Below are 20,337 nucleotides of genomic sequence, written 5' to 3' on the forward strand. Positions count from 1 at the left end.
CAGCGAAAAAAACAATTAGAAAACGTCGCATTGTTCCGAATACACTTCAAAATTATTAAACTTCAAGCCCATGCTAAGCACATATAATAGTCTTAACCTTGGAAGGTTATGGTTATCTTTTATACAAAAAGGCTATGCTTCATCGAATAGACGACGGCAGTATTCAAAGAGATACAGATGACCTATACTCCAACTTTAAAAATTGTTATTGATTGTATTTAATAAACTAATTATATTTAACTCGAATAAAAGCAAAAATGGTTCATTTTTAAATGATATTTACTTTAGAAAATCAACACACATGGCTGTAGTCATTTGGATTGTGTTACACAACTAAAGTGTTAGAAAAAATTAAGGTAAGGTAGCTATAATCGTTTAAACATCTTTTTATCTTGTAAAGTAATGTATTAACTTAAAAGTAAACACATTCTCATGACAACCTAGTTGCAGTATATGCAAGAGAGACAAAGCTTTATCTTGTGCTCACCACACAGACTTTTATAACATTTTGCACAGAATGATTTTTAGGATTTTTTATTTGTTTAGTATAATCATCATCAATGAACATTACATTTTCAATATTACTTCACATCAACTTAGGCAATATTGGTATTTCAAGTCTATCTGTTAACTGACTTTCGACAAGAACAATTTCGTCGTCATTCATTTTCTTGATAGTGCTACTTAGGTGCACATTATATTTTCCAGTTTTATAAACCAACAATGAAACCAAGAAACAACAACACAATTACATCAGATAACGCATCTCGGAAATTCCAAAGTTACGCATAAGGTACCTATGCCTCATCGTTTCGACAGCGCACAATTAAAAAATCATACTTACGAGATGCGTTATTAGCTGCACTTGCGCACACACCAACGACTTGACCAAGACTAGAGCTATACCGAAAACGAACAGAAAACAAGAATTAACAAGAATTCTTTCCAACAAGTTTTAAATACGTGTCGATTCGACGAAGCATAGCTGTCCATTACTGCCATTACTTTTACCATTACTACTGTACCATTACTTTTTATTCTCATTGATTGGGAAATATTACTAATTACAAACGGCAATTATAGGCGGCTTTCGCAGTTTTTGGGGAAGAAAATTGTTGTACAATCATGTGATCTACTAAAGTTACATACCACTGTAGAGAGTGGAAAATTTTCTATAGGTTCTATATGGTCTCATAGTTTTGTCAATATCGTATAAGAAAGTTATGACGCAGTAAACATTTGCTCACGGCAATCATACACGATTTTCGCATTTTTTGAGAAAGAAAATGCTTGTGCAACTATGTGATCTACTATAGTTATATACCACTGTATAGAGCATAAAATTTCCTATATTATTGACACGAGTTTAGTATTTTTGTTCCCACCAAATAAAAGAATTACACTGAGAAAAGTGAATTTACCGATTCTGGTAATGTTGTTTATTAGGTGTGTTGATTAACGGCAAAGATATTGACAGGACAGAACCCGGGTTTAGATAGTCCAAAGTGTGTTCTTTCCAAATTGATAAAGTTTTTTGTTAAGTGTTCCATAACGGCTGCACATGGGCTTGAAGTTTGATAATTTTCAGGTGTATTCGGAACACAGGGACGTTCTCTATTTTTTTCGCTGTGGGTATCAAGATATCAGTAGCGACAAAACGACAAACGGTTTTAGATGAAAGAAAGATCAGGCTTTCTAGTGGTGCACTTATTATTTCGCTGTCTCTAAAGACAACGAAGATATCGGCTTGTAAAGGAGATAGAAAAACAATGGTAATAGTTTGTTGCTGTCGTTGGTCGCACGGGTATGGTTATATGTAGTGATGTACACATCAATGGATAGACTCTATTCAATAAGTATATGTGCTTAGCACGGGCTTGAAGTTTGATAATTTTGAGGTGTATTCGGAACATTGCGATGTTTTCTATTTCTTTTCGCTGTGTCACACGGCTTTTTTCTCTTCAGTATTCGGATGTGGTGTTAGTTATCCAAGAGTTAAAAAGTCTTTGCGTTATCGTGAAGGTGTTCTAAGGTAGATCCGTATTGAAAAGGATTACTACTTCATTCTGGAATATTGGAATATATTTGTTGTTCAAGTAGCTGGCACAGACCTAGAGTTGAATGCCGTAGTGGTATCTTGGCTTCAGGATATGATTGTAAATCAGTCGTTTGTTGAAAATTGAAAGTATGGAGTCCTCCTAATCAGCCAATACAGCTGTCTGTATTTTAGGCTAATTCCGTCCTTTTCTTCCTTACATGCTCTTTCAATTTAACTTTCGTGTCTAGAGTGATACCTATCTTATTTGTAAGATTGATATGAACACATTTCAGCTCATTTAACTTTATCTTTTATCGGGTTCTCAATTTTTCTTGTTCAGCCGAGTATTGTATTGTTGGCTATTTGTAGCATCCCAGCGGATAAGTCCTGATCTTTTCCCAGTGCACGTAGTGTTGTATCATCCGTAAACGTAGCCACCGTAGTCCCCTGTTCCAAATCGGGTATGTCACTCATAGCAGATATAAGCTAGAAGCCAGCACACTACCTAAGCACTCCCGCTTTTTTGTCTTTTAAGTCCAAGTATTCACCTTCGTGTTTAACTCTGAAGAATCTCTCCGAGATGTACAATGTTAATATCTATATGTATTGGTTTGGGAGCATTTTTTTTAGTTTATGTATCAATTATTCTATGAACTTGGTCTATTATAGAGTGATTTTGCCTGAATTAAAATTGATTGTTTGGGATTAGATTATTAATTTCTATTATTGATATCATTTCTGTCAGCAGTAGTTTCTTAAAGAGTTTTGAACCTATCTGTAATAGTAAAATGGGATTGTAATCGATTCACCATCGTTAAGTTGTTCTTCTGACATTGTCAACATGATAACCTCTGCAACTTTCCAGCATACCAGTATATGTTTTAATCTAGGGGCTGCGTTAAAAGCGTTAGTCAGCAGGATTATACTTTTTCAGCAAGTGCTTTAAGATTTTTTCTATGAAGGGGTCGAATCCTGGAGCTTTCCTTGAATTGAGGTTAGTTTTCTATATCATTTGCAACTTCTTTAGGAGTAACTGGTGTGATATTTTCTGTTCTTTATTTTTCAATATTGGACATTTCTTGATTGTTTTGCCCTAACTTGGCCAGGTGTCTTGATCTGTTGGTTGCCTTCCATAGTGGACAATCGGTCTTTTCAGATGCTGACAGTTCTTCTAGATAGGAGCTCATGAATCCTGCTTTAAGCTTTTAAATTGTTCTTTTGAGTTTCTAGCTCTTATTGTTCAGTTTGGCTTTATCTAAGAAATCTCTCGATTACTCAAATGGATAAATCTCATGTTTAGTGCGTATGTTATCTGTTTAGTGTTGTTAGATGCCACAATTTACATTTTTAAAAGTCTTTTCATACGGTTCACAAACTTCTATTATGGAGAATATAGCACAATGCATAAGCAACTGATGATGAAGTATTAGAAAATACAAGAATGTCTTTCTCCATACGTTTGACGTATTTATCATGCATTTACACTAGATGTATTTAGTAAGATCTCAAATCGATACCACTTGATAGTTTTTCTAAGTGGTAATAAGCGACGATAAAATAATAGCATATCATCATTTAATCTGACTGATCAATAAACTTTATTCATTTACTTTTACTTCAATCATATACTCACAACCAACAGTTCAAACTCCAATTAGAGGTTGTCAATAACAGTTGATAAGTATTCTACGTGAATTTAAGATTTACTTAATATTAAAAATGGGTGATCTATGGAAATTAAAAACAGCATTGGGAAAAGCAATTTGATTGTCTTATGTATTGCGAACGATGTGGTACTAATCACGGATACTGAAAACAAGATGCATAGACTTACATATCGATTCTCAAAAACGTCCGAAAGCTATAACGTGTCATATCATCGTCTTTGGTTAAATTCCCAGTAACTTTCTCTTATTGATTCTCAAATACGTCAAATTCTCATCTTATATTCGAGGATGTTAACGTTTTCAATCTTGAAGTACCCCACAAGAAAAAGTAGCAGGGGTTAAAATCAACAGTCGACAGTTAAGAGACTATTGAAAAGCGTCTCGTAAGAAGATTTGTCGACGGAGAACATCGCTTACAAGATTGTGCCAAAATAATACACCATCCCGTTAAAATCAAAATGTATTCCTATCTCGATGTAATTTAAGATTAATGAGTAACATACGTATATTTTGTTAAAATTATTCTTAGAATTTGCTGATGAAAATAAATGCATTATTGCAGAAATATACAAAGTTTCAAAGAAACGGTAGATATGGTAACTGCCGATGATGTAATTTGTGATTAGAACATAATTAGGTGTCTATGGTAATAAACAAAAAATGCATAAACAATGTACTCTATCATACAAGTTGAGTTATTAGTTATTACTATCCCGGCGGTCAATAGTTACGAAATCATTTGAGATACAAAAAAATGTTTACAAAAGTTGTTTGACTCACCACTTTCTGTAACTTAACATTATTTTCATTTATACAGGATATTACATTTAGGTGTGACGGAATGTATGTAATTTTTTTAAGTGGAACGCCCTGTATATTTTGTCATATTATGAATATGTACAACTAAATTGGTTTATCCAACCGTATATGTTGCTAACTCCAGCGTTCATAGATCCAGAAATACTTAATGATTTTTCCAAAATATGCCTGCTGCAGAATCTTTTTCAAGACGATGTAAAAATGATATTTTTACTAATTTTGCCCTTAAACTATGCCAGATAATGGTCACAGCTAGTAGGTAGTGTCCTAACATATTAGATGCACTATACACCGTGTTCATAGAACTTACAAGGGAAGTAACACAACTGTGGCACGCCGATTTTGATGAAACTTGGTACAGCCATAGAATGAACCAAAATAAGATTTACGTATTTTTTATACGTGCGGTAAAGGCCCCTGAGCCGAGTTTTAGGGGTTGAAAGTTTGGGGAAAAGTACACTTTTGCTTATATTTCAAAAACGAAAAGTGCTATCAAAGTTTGGTAAAATGAAACTGATGTTCATTTTTAATAAGCTTTCATTTGATGTATCATACACCGCAGGGTGAAAAGGGGCGAACTACCCTTATTTTTTCGGGTTTATTTAGAAACCACCCTATATCGATAGGCGTTAAATATACTTGTAGTGCATTCAAAAATATTAGTTAAGTGTTTTTTCTCATTCGTCGTAGATCAACCTCAGCGATGTTACAAGGGTTGACATGTAACTAATTTTCGTAAAAATGATGGGATAAAACTGTCCAATAACTGTATGGTTTACCCTAACCATACAGTTATTAGACACTTAAGAAAATTTTCGATTATGAAAATTCACAGATCGATGAAGACTAGTAAATGCACACTAAAAATGATCCTTCCAGTAGCCCAAATGTGTAGATTACAGTAGTATCTGTCAAATTAACTTATGCAAAAAATTTTTATGATTTAGTTGCAAAAATGACAATTTTTGGACATTGTTATTGTGGTCAAAAATATTAAAATTTTAAATAATAAGTAGGAACTTTTTATTATTTTATTTATCATCATACTTTAGAAGTACTTTAAATAAATAAACTTCCTCCACTTCATCGGACTCATCTATATAGGTCTTTTCTGATATCTTTTCCGATTTTTTTTTCCTTCAATCAATTTAGTTACTACTTGAAAACTTGGCCTCTTCTTCATCTCCTGTATCTTCATTTCCCGTAACTTCTCCATCTTCCATAACTTCTTCATTTTCAGAACTATCATCCTGCTTGAAACATATGTGGCATAAAAATAAATCATCAGTTTCTTCATCTGGAATGTGTTGTTTATGTATTTTTGGAACACAACGCTTGTGGTAGTATTGTTTGCAGCCATCACATATTAAAAAATTTTTTGAACGTATGCATCTTTTTCAGATTGCATTTTTTTCCGCAGCTCTCTTTTTTTTGTTAATATGTCCTTATATTTTTGGGAAGTGATAGCAAAGGGTAATTTTTCAGTTAGTTTTTTGCCTTTTCGTTGTGCAGAGGCAGGGTAAATGAGCTAGTCGTTGATATTACTTGTTTGGGAATATTGGACACTACTTGATCCTGAATTTGTAGTTAATTCGTTGTGAATAACAACTACTGTAGAGTCTTCAATTGGTTGTGTTTGTTGGTTAATTTCTCCAGAGTCGTAGCTATTTTGCAAAATTATTTGTTCGTTGATTTCTTGTAAAACATCTTCATTAGTTACATTTTTCGGTGGTGTTTCTCTATTGTTTTGTTTAAAATGCTGCCATATTTGATAAAGCTTCCAAAAACTTTCATCACTACTTCCTTCAGTTATTTCATGAATTGTCTCATATCTTTGGACTTTTCCATGTTCAATAATTTATATCCAATTATAGGTCAACATTTTATTATCTTCATCCACATTAATATCGTCTATTATATCGTCTTTTCCTAAGCTTTTACTGTAGTCAACAGCATTATGGTCGAAAGGGTGTAATCCACAAGCCCTAAAACCGTTTATCAAATTTTCGGGTTATATTTCTGTGGTTATCGCAGTCTTTAAGAGCGAGGCAAAATTTATTTTGTTAACATTTTCCGCTGAATGCATTGTATACCAATCACGGACTGTATCCAAGCTGATTTAAGTGGTGCAAAAACAGAAACGTCGGCCGGCTACAGGATCCTAATTGCATTGGGATAAAGTGAAATTGTCTCTATTTGAAGTCATAGAACGTTTCTGCAGTCATCCAACCTGTATCACTCCGGCCAATTTCCCAAGATGGATCAATAGAGTTCTACCTTTTACGGTATCCTTTTGTAAGGATAAACTATCATTGGGCAACACGTCTTGCCTGATGCCGAAAACGTAAACATTACGGTAATGTTCTCTTTAGACGAACCGTGTTCAATTGAATAAACGTTCCTCGATCCCTTTGGGGCAAAAAAGTTTCCTGTTTGGGGACAAATTTGGAAGCCCGTTTCGTCTCCATTATAAACTCGTGTAGGGTCTTTGATGACTTTGCTAAATTTTGTTACATAATATAAGAGTTAATATCTGCAAACCAATTTCTTATAGTAGTTTCGCGCACTGGCTGAAGTTTTGGCATCAAGATCTGAAAAATTTACTTCAGGACATAAGAAAAATTTACTACAAAATGTATATTTTCCAAATACTGATTCCATGTCATTATTATTATTTGATTCTTGAAGTTGTCGTGAAGTTGTTAGTGAAGTAACTTCATTAGACACTAATTTTAAACTCTTATCCATATCTGCAGGGACAACCGGTCAAATGCAACTCCTAGATGTATTTGATTTCAGAATATAGAAAAATTTTATTAGAAGATTCTCTGACCAAATTATTTTTTTACCAGTATGATGTCAATTTATATCAGACTCTCATCATCAATTGTCTTCACCTAGGTTTACAAATGTTTTTAAATACGCATAATTTGCAAGTGGATATCTAGATGAGAGACCAGATCATTTTGAAAATCCCGTGAAAGTTTTCTTTTCGAGTAAAAAGCCAACGTGTGATATCTGTGGGGATGCAGCGGTCATAACATATACATGGTATCAATCCTTACGTTTAAACCATTTTCGCCCTCTCCCTTTACCTGCATATCTTATAGAAAAACTGTAGCATTAAATGATTAAACATTCAACATAAGAATTCTTCTAACATTTCTTTTGTTACTTGGTTTTCTACTCATAAAAAAATAAAATTACTAAATTACCAGCCCTTATAACCATTTTCAAACATTTTTAATGCACATATAAAACAAATACCATAACATATTTCACCAAACTCGACAAGAAACGCCTAGAATAGAATTAATTCTTAAGGGGGTAGTTTTAGTAGTTTTCTTTTTTTATTATTATTACGATTTTTAATAGCATCGTATTTGTGTGAACGTGGATTTAGTGCTGTGGCAACTCTACTAACTAAGAAAAGAAATCGTTTGCATGTTACGGAACGCGGTGACTTACGGCTATTTTTGACTAAATTCGTGCCTGATATCAATAAACTTGTTAAAAATTACCAGATTCATCCTTCACATTAGATTAGTTTTAAAATTGAAATTAGAAGATTTGTTTTAATTTGAATAAAAGTTTTGCTAATAATATTTCCGAAGTTGCGTTTTATTGGTCTTACTAGAGCAGTTCGTTACTAGAATGTAATATACTAATAATAATTGCATAGCGATTTTCTAGTTGGGATAAAGTTAAAAATTTAAGGGGCGCTAGAAGATAGTTGATTCCCAAAGTGGGCGGTAGAAGGAATTAGTTTGAGAACCTCTGGTTTAAACCTATAAATGGCTAAGATATGGACCTGCAAAGTAAAACAATTTTTTCTTTAAATTGTAAATATCACAAAAACTACTAAAATTGGACAGATAACATACTTAGCATAAATTAAAGGGAAGTTGAAGGGCAATTCAACCAACATATAACCTACAGGGTGTTCCATTTAAAGAACTTATGGCAAAGCCATTTGAAAAACATTAAAATTTACTAAGTCCTGCGAACACGTTGTATAGTGTATCTGATATCTTTGTATACTATCATCCACCTAGATCTCTCAAGGTTACTCGTCAATACTTTTCTCTACATAGTTAAACAATGTTTTGTTCCTTAAATTTGTCATCATCGTCTCGGCCTTTTTCCATACTTATTAAAATCGTCTAAACATCACTTTGAATATCTCTCAAAATTAACTTCTCTATACATCCTCATGATAAAACATGACGTCTCCCATAACATAACTAAACATGATGCTAAACATCTAACAAGTCATTTGCAACTTAATCAATATTGTTTATGACGTCTCCCTATATCGTCCTTGAAGATTCCCAACATAATCTGCCTATCTATGATGCCTATCTACCGCATAATTATCCTTATCTGCTAGAAATACTGTCTCTATAATCACTGATTCAAAGTATTACTAGTTTTCATATGAGATTTAGACTAAATACAGGAATGAGCATATTTTCCATTAAATATGTATAAATTTTCTTGTTCTCTAGCCCACTGATAAAATACCCTGCAAATTAAATACTGCAAGGGTGAAATTGATACTGATATGATGTTCTAATTACACCGTGTGTTTTACACGAGAATTATGAGTATTGTATTGAACAGCTGCCTTTACTTATAACAATTTCATTATTTTTGCTGTTTTCGGTAATTAAATATTTATTGAAATTTTGTTCGATCACGTTACATTATGAAGAATCCATCATAAAGAATTCATTCCTTGATTTCATTTTGTTTATATTTATTGAATTAAGCGTGTAAGGGTTAACTCACATTGTGTTCTCTTTTACTTCATGTTGGTATTTCATTTCAAGAATTAATGACACATGATGACGAAAAAAATTGTCTAGATAATAAAAATTGTTGATAACGTATTATAGTGAGATAGGGGTCTGGTGCATTACTGAAATTAAAAGTGCATAATGCGCCCAAAAATTGCATTTAATTAATTACAAGTTTCATTTAATTAATTGAAAGATACGTGCGAGTGACAACGTTTTCCTCGTAGATCATACCGAAAACTAACTCGGAACGAGCTTTAGCCCCAATTATATCTAATTGGTAAGTCGGAATAAGCACAAATAGCGTCTGACTCGCACACAAATTTATAGCTCGCCCAGATATTTATATCCCACCCCTAATCAACGAGGTTTTTTCGAAAAACAAACACAGTAAAAAAGTTTCCTAATTTTGTTTGTTTTATTTTTAATTTATTTTTGTTGGTATTTTTTAACGAATGGTAGAACCCGAATACCTAGTTAAATAGGATGTCCATCCTTCATCATTATCGCGATTATTAAGAGCGAAAAGACGAGTCTGCCTCGGTAGGCGGGGGTTTTCGGGGAGCATCGGGGGAGTTTGGAGAAGCGTTGGAGGAGAAGGAGGGAGGGAGGGGGGCAGACCCCGTCACATGTGGTTTTGGTTTATATTAAAAGCTGTCGTTGTCCGAAAAAGCCGGGTGCCCGGGGTATCATATTCTCTTAATTAACGTTGCACTGCGAGCCAAGAGGCCTCATTAGGGACTTGTCACACCGACATCGCATAATGAATCTAGACGAGGCACTTTTTATTCGCCGGGCTCCCCTTTTAACTAGTGGGCCCACCTCTACGCGGTCCGCCCCGAAATAAATTTAATTAAAATTGTTACGGCCTCGCGCGACCGGATTTTCAAAAGGACTCTACCAACGATTTTCTGTTTTACTTTAAAATTTATTTCACAAAAACACCGATACTATTCCCATCAAATTAAGATAGTACAATAATTGATTTCGTTTTGATGGTGGAGAGAGAGGGAAAGACTCGATTAATTGCACACCGTCGGAAACATGAAACAATCTGGACGTTGCCATTGTTTGTTATTTTTTAATTTACACGCGAAAATGTTAAAATAACATACAGCGGGGTTATAGGAGAATTTCTGTTAGTATTTCGAAAGGATAGATTAACGACCACTATTTCCCAAGTTGATCTACTTTAATTAAACGGAAAACAAAAGCACCTTTCCATAAAATTAAAACGCGTTAAATAAACGACCGTCGTAATGAAATTAGCACTCTTTTTAATAAAAAGAGCCGAAGGCGTCGGCAAAGAACAACACGAACTCAACTGAAAAAAATTAGGAAAAGAGAAAAAATCTCGTTGATCGACTAACCAGAAGGATTTTTCGAAGTGTTAGTTAATTTACTGGTTCAGTTATTTTAGGATAATTAAAAAATAAGTTAAAGATTAAAGGAGTTTGAGAGATTAGACGTTATACGTAGTTATTTTGATATCAAAATATCAACTAATCATTTATTTGAACAAAAACGATACTGCAATAATAGAAAAATCTGTCTTCTTCTATTTGATAATGGGCACAATAATTATTTCCAGGAACAATGGCAAAATAAGTGAAAAATTAAACATTTAATAATAGCAAAACATTAAACATTTATGAACAACTAAACATTCATTTTTGCAAAAACGTGAAAAATGAAAAACGCGTTGACAAAAAGTCAGTCTTTTTCCATTTGACAACTTTGGCAACAAGTATCGCAAACCACAGTCTTTTTCGAGTGATTTTTGCAAACAAATTGATGACATGTACTACAAGTAACTGTAGTTTTATTATTTTTGTGGGCATTACAAAGTTGGCACTTCAATTTGGGTTTACTGCTAAGGGTTCCTCTGGTATTTCTCGATATTGGGAAAGAAGATCGGAAGAGTGTGAATTTTGGCTCATGCTCTCATATGTTCTTCCATAAGAGTCCAACCCTAGTTCATTTAAAAATTTCCGTCGCCTAGGGGGTTTCTCTAGTGGTTTTGTATTATTGAATATAATTTCAGAATTTAATCCTGCAATATCTAGGATTTGAAAAAAAATTGCAAGAGGCCATCTTCTGGTAACTCTTTGAGCAGTATAAAACGCATACTTCTGGTCAACAGCATCTACACCACTTTTTGTGCTATTGTAAGGTAGGATTATTTCTGGTTTGATTGTTTCTTTGTCAACTTCACCTGTGTCGTCCATTGCAGAAAGTAAATCTAAGTAAAGTATATCTTCTTGAAACCCAAATAGAGTAGTTCCCACAGTACGCGATTTATTTGGAAAAAGCTCAGGAGGAATTTCTTTTCTGTTTTTCATCGAACCAATCAAAATAAGACCATTTTCCAGAAAATAAACAGCCAAAGGATAGTTAGTATAGTAATTCTAGGTTGTTATATTTCGATTAAAATTTCTTATCGAATTCACCAACCTCTGGACAACCTCGAATGGATTATTGGATGTCTTGTAAGATACATCGCGTTGTATTTCACAATATATATCGAATATCCAAGTATAGAAGGTCTTCCTATCACACAGCGCATACATTTTTATGCCATATTTAACTAGTTTCTGTGGCATATATTGTACAAATCCGCATCTACGTCGAAATGGGTGTAGCATCTCATCTAAGTAGAAACAAAAATCTCTTATAACTAAATGCAGCCCTCAGTGTTATCATTCCAGTGCCATCTTTGGTCCATAATTCACAGACATTTACATGATTTCCTTTCTTTACCGCAATAATGAACAGTGCTCCCAACAAAGCTTGAATTTCTATCGCTTTGGTAAACAATTTCTGATCTTCTATTCTCAATATATATTTGTGTAAGCTACAATATTGTCAATCATGTCCTTGGTTACAAACATAAAAATACTCTAAACAATTTGACACATTTTTGCTAATCTTTTGGACCCAGGCATCACTTTCACAATATTTTTACGTTTTGTTTTCTTAGAAACAGCTACAGGAATACTTTTCCAAATTGTTTTTATGTCTTTACCTACGTAAAACTGATAGTATTCTTCTTGTTTATGTATTCGTCGTCTTCATTTGTAGATTGTTCGGATTCACTATTGTGATCGCTTTCCTAATTAATTTCATTCTCGCCTTCACTTACATCGTCAATGTCGACAGTATCTTCTTCTACATCTGATAAATTATCTATAATTTCTTGCAATTCTCGATCGCTCGAATAATTATTTCTCCAGTTTCTGTACCTACAGTGGTGGTCATATAATTAGGGACAACATTTTTTATTTTAATATTTTGAGGTTTTTTTATTAAATTGCTGTATTCGATTTATTGAACGAAAAAAATAATGTTTATTATTTTATAATTCATGTAATTATTGAAACAAAAACGAAAATATTACATAATTGGCAACTTAAAAAATAAAATAAATACATATTGGCTATTTTAATTGGGACGACTAATTAAGGACACTAAGTTTTTTTTATAAATTAACAAAGTTTTAAATGTAAATTTTCATTTAAATCTAATATTTAGTAGGATAATCCCTTAATTTAAGTACGTTTTTGCACCTTCGAGGAAGACTAGCTACTAAATGCTGACATCGTTCGATTGGAATATTCTGCCATATTTCCTTTACATTCTTTCAACATCTGCCAAGAGGTTTTCAATTGGGTTTAAGTCGGGACTCTGGGCAGTCCAATCCAAAACATTAACGTTTGTGGCAGAAAACCATGCTTTAACGCTTCTTGCAGTATGCTTTGGATCATTATCCTGCATAAAAATGAATGGGACAGGCATATATTCGTCCGCAAATGGTTTCATTGTATTCGCCATGATGTTTTCGTGTCTTATCATGTTGTTTTTGCGTTCGTATTAAGCAGCGATTACTTGGCCTGTGGAGTGGCACAGCCTGCGTGTGGTGTTAACGCGCAATGAAAGTGACTTGGCGTGATGATACGAGTCAGGAAAATTTATGTATAAAATGTAAACGTTTTAAGTATATTTGAAAAATTTGAAGAGTCCTTAATTAGCCGTCCAACCTAAAATAATCAATATTTATTTATTTTCCTTTTAAGTTATTATGAGCACATTATTTTCTTTTCTTTTCCAATTAATACATGAGTTATAGGATAATAGACATAATTCTTTTTTTTTTAAAGAAAATAGTTCTAATATTTTAGTAAAAAGAATGCAAAGTTTTAAACTGAAAAATGCTGTCCTTAATTATATGACCACCACTGTATATTTAATAGCAATTTATTTTTAAAAGCTCAATTTCATATAGTACATACATGAAATTTTAAAAATACATGGATGAATAATATCAAAAACAGTAACAAGAGCTCAGTGATGCTTCACATCAAACTGACTAGATCCCAAAAACGTGTGATTGCTACATTAACTATTACCTAAGATAGCCAACTAAACATACTTATGGTACCCAGTAAGTTGGGGCTAATCATATTTATAATACTACATCAAATTGAAAAAGTTCCCTCGTCGAGGGTTAATACGTACACATTGGGACACGGGTATTTTGTCTCAATTAAGTGACTGTCCCAATAAACCAAATTACAAAGAAGAAAACCGATCTCCTTTCAAACAATACAGATGGCGTAAACCGCAAAATAACGGACAGTCGCGTGTAAAAAAATAGGTTTCATAAGAAAACAACGAATGACGTCACTATTTATTATTCACTACCGGGTGAGACGGCGATCGTTAGACGGACGAATTCTCAGAGGACAGTGATGAATTGTACGAGACGGCGATCCAAAAAGTACACGTCTCCAAAATAATAAACATTTTTGAAATTGTGTTTGTCTTGTTTAAATAGAGTGTTGTCCTAATTATACGATTAAAACATTGCACTATTTTCGTTTTTCAAAATTTGTTTCAAATAAGCGGCTGTATCGATTAACCAATTTGCCAGTTAACCGACATCGCTTGTATTTCCTTTAAACATAATCTTCAAAATAACGAATTTTACGTTGCCAGACAGTCTTCCATTGCAGCCAACATTAATATACGTAAATTTAGGTCAGACGCGCATTAACAACTTTATTGTAACCAACTACTTAAAATCACTCAAGTAATAAGTTGTCGTTAGTAATCTAATAAAGGACCATCCTGTGAAATTCTTCAATTATTTTAGAATGAGTTGTACGAGTTTTAACATTTTTCTGGATGCAGTTCAAAATCGAATGGTACTACATCAAAATACCTATACACATACTTAGTACTGCCAGTTCTGGAAAAATTGTGACACTCAGGTAGGAATACACAAAATTTGGTAAATACAATTTTTATTATTTAAAGTAACTCACCCTTTGCATGTGATAATATATTTGGAATTGATGGACCAGCAAAAGTGGTATGGGAATCCTGATGCAATGTTAATGAAGTATTAACTCAATGGTGCTGGAGGAATAGAGGTTGAATTTTTGAATAAGCGGGCGAGCCTTATTACATTCATATATTCTGTTTGACCCATAAACTTCTGGGTTTCATCGAATTTCTTAAATGACGGTAGTGGCGATAGAAGAAAATATCAATAATATCAACAACGCATAACACAAGAAGAGTAACAGTGATAATACACCCATTGTTGTATCATTATATAATATAGATATTAAACGTAGGTATTATAGATATCAATTTACTTTCATCAATTTATTAATTTACATAGTATAAGATCCACTGAACATTTTTTTTTCACATTAGGATGATTTTTCAGACGTTCCATATGACGATACATGGTTACTGGACGTCCGTTACTGTAGCTAGTTGAATGTCCAAGTCCTCATAGTTGAGATTATTATACAGTGCGTCCGTAAAGTTGCGTATATAGGCGATAAAATCATTATAAACGGTTTATTATTTATATAATAACTGCCGTTGGAATTGAGTTCGGTCAACATTATTGGGACGAGACTGTTATGGAAGGAATGATATCGTTTTGAATAAATCTAGGACCCAGAATAATATCCCGTACTATTTCGCTTCACACTTTGATCTTTTGCGGATATTGGGTGTGCGACTTTCTCGTCCTATGTGGATTTTGGGTAGCCCAATACCGACAATTTTGTCTATTTACTTGTCCTCTCAATGTAAATGTTTCCTCGTTAAAAAAGGCTTCGTTGCAAAATTGCTGTTGCAAAAACTACGACTCATTTCTCGTGTATGAGGTTTACTTTATAGGAATGATATTTAGCGGTTTTTAAAATTTTGTGAACCGTTGATTTACTAATGTGCAAATTCTATCCAATACCCCTTACAGGGACATGAGGGTTTTCTGGTCCAACCAAAACCACGTTTTGTTGAACCTCCCTTTGGTCGGCCAAACTTCGAGAAATCTCGTTGATGCTCATGCTTTTTTAATTTAGTCACAGCTAGACTTTCCATACTTTGGCTAATGAGTTGGCGATCAGGATATGTTGCATCAAAGAGGTCAACTACTTAGTAAATAACTTTTTGACACTTAGGAAATTTTTTAAAATAATTGGATACCATTGTTACTCATGGCTACTGCTATTATTATTATGTAGATAAACTTTAAAGTAATTTTTTTCGAAAACTTTCTTTTGTAACTAATATTAATGTTGACTGTACTTTTCAGAAAAGAATCCTCTTTCATATTCCGCTATTTTACGGACACACTTTAAATTGAAACCGTTGGAGTTTTAGTAGTCCTCTAAGTTTCTATGCCGCACATCAATATGATGGATAGAATTATACAAAAGCAGTTTATTTTCAATGGTGAGGTATGAATTTCTTCCTATAAACCAATATATTCTTCTATAAGTGAGTTCGTCAACATTTTGTCTATTTGCTCATTTCATGTAAATGCTTAGGTACACTCTGGCTGAATAAAGAAAAACCTCTCACTCAAATAGGACTGCAATTGGGAGTAGTATTGGTGCGGCAGCTGCCTTTTTAACTTCGCAAGTAAGGCATTGAGTCTGACTCTCTGAAGGCAAATTGGTAGTTTGGTATTATACATTTGAGATACGTGTAGTTTGGTCAGCAACTAACACGTCACTAGTGTTTTACCAGATTTAGATATGATTGAAATGGGGAATACTCAAAAGGAAGCAAAGCGTTAAAATTATATGTGATGGTCATGCCCCGGAGCCTTTGTAGAGTGCAGTCTTGAAGTCGAATGATTAAGGTGTGTCTTTTTAAAATTACTTAAAACAAGCAAATTTGATGAGAAATCTCCATGATATCAATGATCTGTTTCTCTTCTCCTCCGGAGATTTGTCTCGTATGAAGTTGAAAGACTGTAATTAGATGATTTACAAACATAAGGGCATTGTCTTCATCACTACTTGCCCATGAACCATTTTACAGTTTGATCGGATTTTGCACAACATATTGGTAAATTAATTTATTTAGCTTCCAAGTGGAGGAGTTGGTATCAGAAGTTTTTGTTAGGTTTTATAAAAAACATCGTAGTGTCCTGTTTTTATAAGCAGATAACGCGTTATTTACTTGACTAGTAGCTCGAGTCTATAGGATTTTATCCAGAACCGAGCAGGTGTTTTGCCAATAGTTTGTGTAGTTGAATTGTCCACCACAAGCGACGGAGTTTCGGTAAGTTTCTATTTCAACATCATCCTTTGATTTGACAGGAATAGGTGTATCGAATCAACTTTTCAAAACATCTTTAAACATTTGCCAGTTGGCAAGTTCATTTGTTATATCCTGAATGCTTCTGTATTTATAGTCACAAAGAAGGGCCAGTGCTCAAATGACAAATCAAAATAATGATCTATAGTTACGTATTTAAATGCTATGTGTTTTATAACACAGAAATCAATGACGTCGATGTTTTGCATTACAGTCCCCAACCGCAATGAATCTGTGGCCTTGTGGCCTTAGTCAAAAAATGAATTAAATTCCTCTTTTTTGTTAGAGCGCCATACTGGTCTACAAATTTAACTGACTACGCCATTAATTCACACTTACAGATATGGACTCAATATGTGAATGATTGATATATTCAATTTCATGGTGTTTGGCATTGTTTTTTATAATAATTGCAGTAACACGCACTCAGTTTTGCCTGAGGAGTATTACATGACATAAAACAAGTAGTTTGGCATTTTAATGAAGCTCGTGTTTGCCATATGAACCTCAGAAATAAGTATAAGGTGACGTTTTTGTAGTAACATAAATAATTTGAGTACCTGTGAATGATTCATCAGGCTCTTGGTGTTCTAGTGGAATTTTCATGTTATTAAATATGCAGTTTGGATACTAGAGATTAATAAATCATTTTATGAACCATTTGTTCAAATTATTTGATGAACGTTGATTAGTTTGTGTAGCTTTAGATGGCTCAAGCTGTTGTTTAAAATTTAGAACAGTCTTATTAGTAGGCTAAGATGTCGCTTGTTCATAACTAATGTAAGCAGTGTTTAAAGGATTTTTTGTTGGTTTTACATTTTGCATTATTACATTTTCTATTTTTTACACACTCAGATGACATTATTTAAAACAGTACTTCCATATGTTTCCAAAACATTGACATCTTAAACATTGTGGTAATTCTTTTTTAAAGTGTGGAGGTTCGATTATCGCTACTGTACTTAAAAGTTTAACAACCCTGTATATATTCCTGTTAGTTGAATCTTGATATAACTACATTACAAAAAGGTAATGCTTGTTTAGTGCTTTTCTGTGGCTTCTTTCCGATCATTTGTTTCAATAGAACAATGAATATTTTTTACTACAACCCTAAAGCTGCGGTCTTCTTTAAGTTTGAAAAGTATTGAACTGGGTTTACTTTTCAGATAATGTAGCAACAATTTTGAAGTAGAAACTCGTGGTGTTTGCTTGAACTTTATCCTGCTCACTATTCAGGAGTTTTATTGTTATTTGTAGCAAACTTTTTTATTTTTTTTTATTCACTTGACTCTTGATGTAAAAATGAGAATCTATTTCAAAAAGGATGTTTTTAGCCAGCATTCCTTAGGTATGGATGGGTTTGTTTATACTTCTGTGAGAAGGGTTGTTTCCTTCGTTACCTCCCTTTTGTTCAGTTAATTTGGTGGTTTCCCACTGTTCTTCATTCATTTCTTGAGTTATTTGCTTTTGATCTATTGCCAAATCCACTGGTGTTACATTTGCATTTTTAGTTTATACTGATTTAAGTGGCCTCTAACATTCTACAAGGAATTGCCTCTTCGACCAGACTACACATTGCTACTAAATGAAGAAACCGAGACTGTCATACCTGTGTTTACAATTTTAAGCAAAACAAAAAATTGTCAATTAGGGCACGTGTTTTTAAGTATACGCTATGAAAAGCTCCTAAAATGATGTGGAGACAAGAGCATAAAATGCTACCACAAACAAAATCCTCAAAATAGCGGAAATGAAGACGCTAGCGTCATTAACAGTATATTATACGGGATATTATAGAGTTGTATGATTATCATTGTGAGGTTGGCGCGTAAAAGAAGACGAGAGTGGGGAAGAGTGTTGAACATATGGAAGCCTCATAATGTACCAAGGAAAATCAAAGATGTAAGCAAACAGACTCCCACGACATCCTATACGATGGTATGAACGCTGGAGCTCAACTTCTCAGTATAGGCTAAGAATAATTACGAAACATTGCAAATGTGTTAAAGTAAGAAGAAGAAGAAGAGATTTGTGTCATACCAAAAAATCTTTTGTCTGCTTCAATCATGATTTTTCAATTATTCATCAAAAGGATATCAAAAAATGTAGGGAAGTATAATCACCAACATCAATATTTGTTAAACCAGGACTGAAGCTCCTGGTTGAAGGAGAATGCTGGAGGTGGAGAAGCGACTTGTTATATCCGAATCCAATGCCGAGTTAAAGCAAGAGAGTAATCATGACTACTTTCTTCCATAGACCAAGCACTTTGTATCACTCTGTTACTAGAACCAGTGTTGTTAAATACCAGAGTATTTATTTTCAAGGGTAAATTTCCTGGATATATACCCCGGGGTATGTGCCAAAGATGGGTATTTAAAAATTTTTATTTAAATTGAGTTGATGGCAGTTTTGCAAGCACTTCAAGAATGCAGAGTCGATTATCGATATACTAAACTTATTTATAACATCTACAAGAATGCTACAATGACTATAAAATTGCATGAAAGTACTGGAGAGAGTAGAAGTAGTAAAGTACTTGAACTAAAACTAGAACTAACACTAGAAACTTTCTGCTTCCGCTGCTTGATGGCCCGGTTGATGTCCCTCGAAGTGTATCCGTTCTTTTGCAGTACGCCTCGTCGAAAGTGTTGCTCCTTCCTCAAGTTATCTCCTTCACATATTCTCGCTGCTCGCTGAAATAAAGTGCGGATCACGGACCTCTTCTGTTGGGAATGATGATGTGATGATGCTTGCAAGTACCTGTTGGTATGGGTCTTCTTCCGATATACATCAAGTTCCATATCTCCATTTGTCGTCCTAGTGACCAACACATCTAGAAAAGGTAGTTTTTTGGCAGTTTCTGTTTCCATGGTAAACTTAATCATGGGATATTAAAATTCTCCCTTCCAGCTGAAATACGTCGATGATTAGCAGTACTCCACTAGATCTGGCACGTATTGTGGTAATCCCTCCGGAATGAGCTTTTGGCGGAGACCATCTACAGCATCCTTAACTGGTACCCTGGTAAAAAGGGATTCCACATCGAAACTCACCAAAATATCCTCAGCATCTAGCTTTATAAGCTTTATTATAGCAGTGGACAAAACGGTTGCTTGAGTGGAGACCGCGAGCGAACAGACGAAGTAGACGTCAAAAGAATGACCAACAATTGGATTCAGACAGCACAATGTCTATGTCCAACAATGGACTGTTTGATGATGATAATAATAACTTGATCTAATCTAAATTACGACAGATTCGTCTGATGATAATACGTCTTTGATTGTTGACAATTCCATGTCTTCAACGTCGATTTCATCATCTTCCTCTTCATTTTTTTTTTGAATCTGATGTATTTTCACTGATGTCATTTTTATACGCA

This window comes from Onthophagus taurus, chromosome 6 (genome assembly GCF_036711975.1).
Source record: "Onthophagus taurus isolate NC chromosome 6, IU_Otau_3.0, whole genome shotgun sequence".
Lineage (NCBI taxonomy): Eukaryota > Metazoa > Arthropoda > Insecta > Coleoptera > Scarabaeidae > Onthophagus > Onthophagus taurus.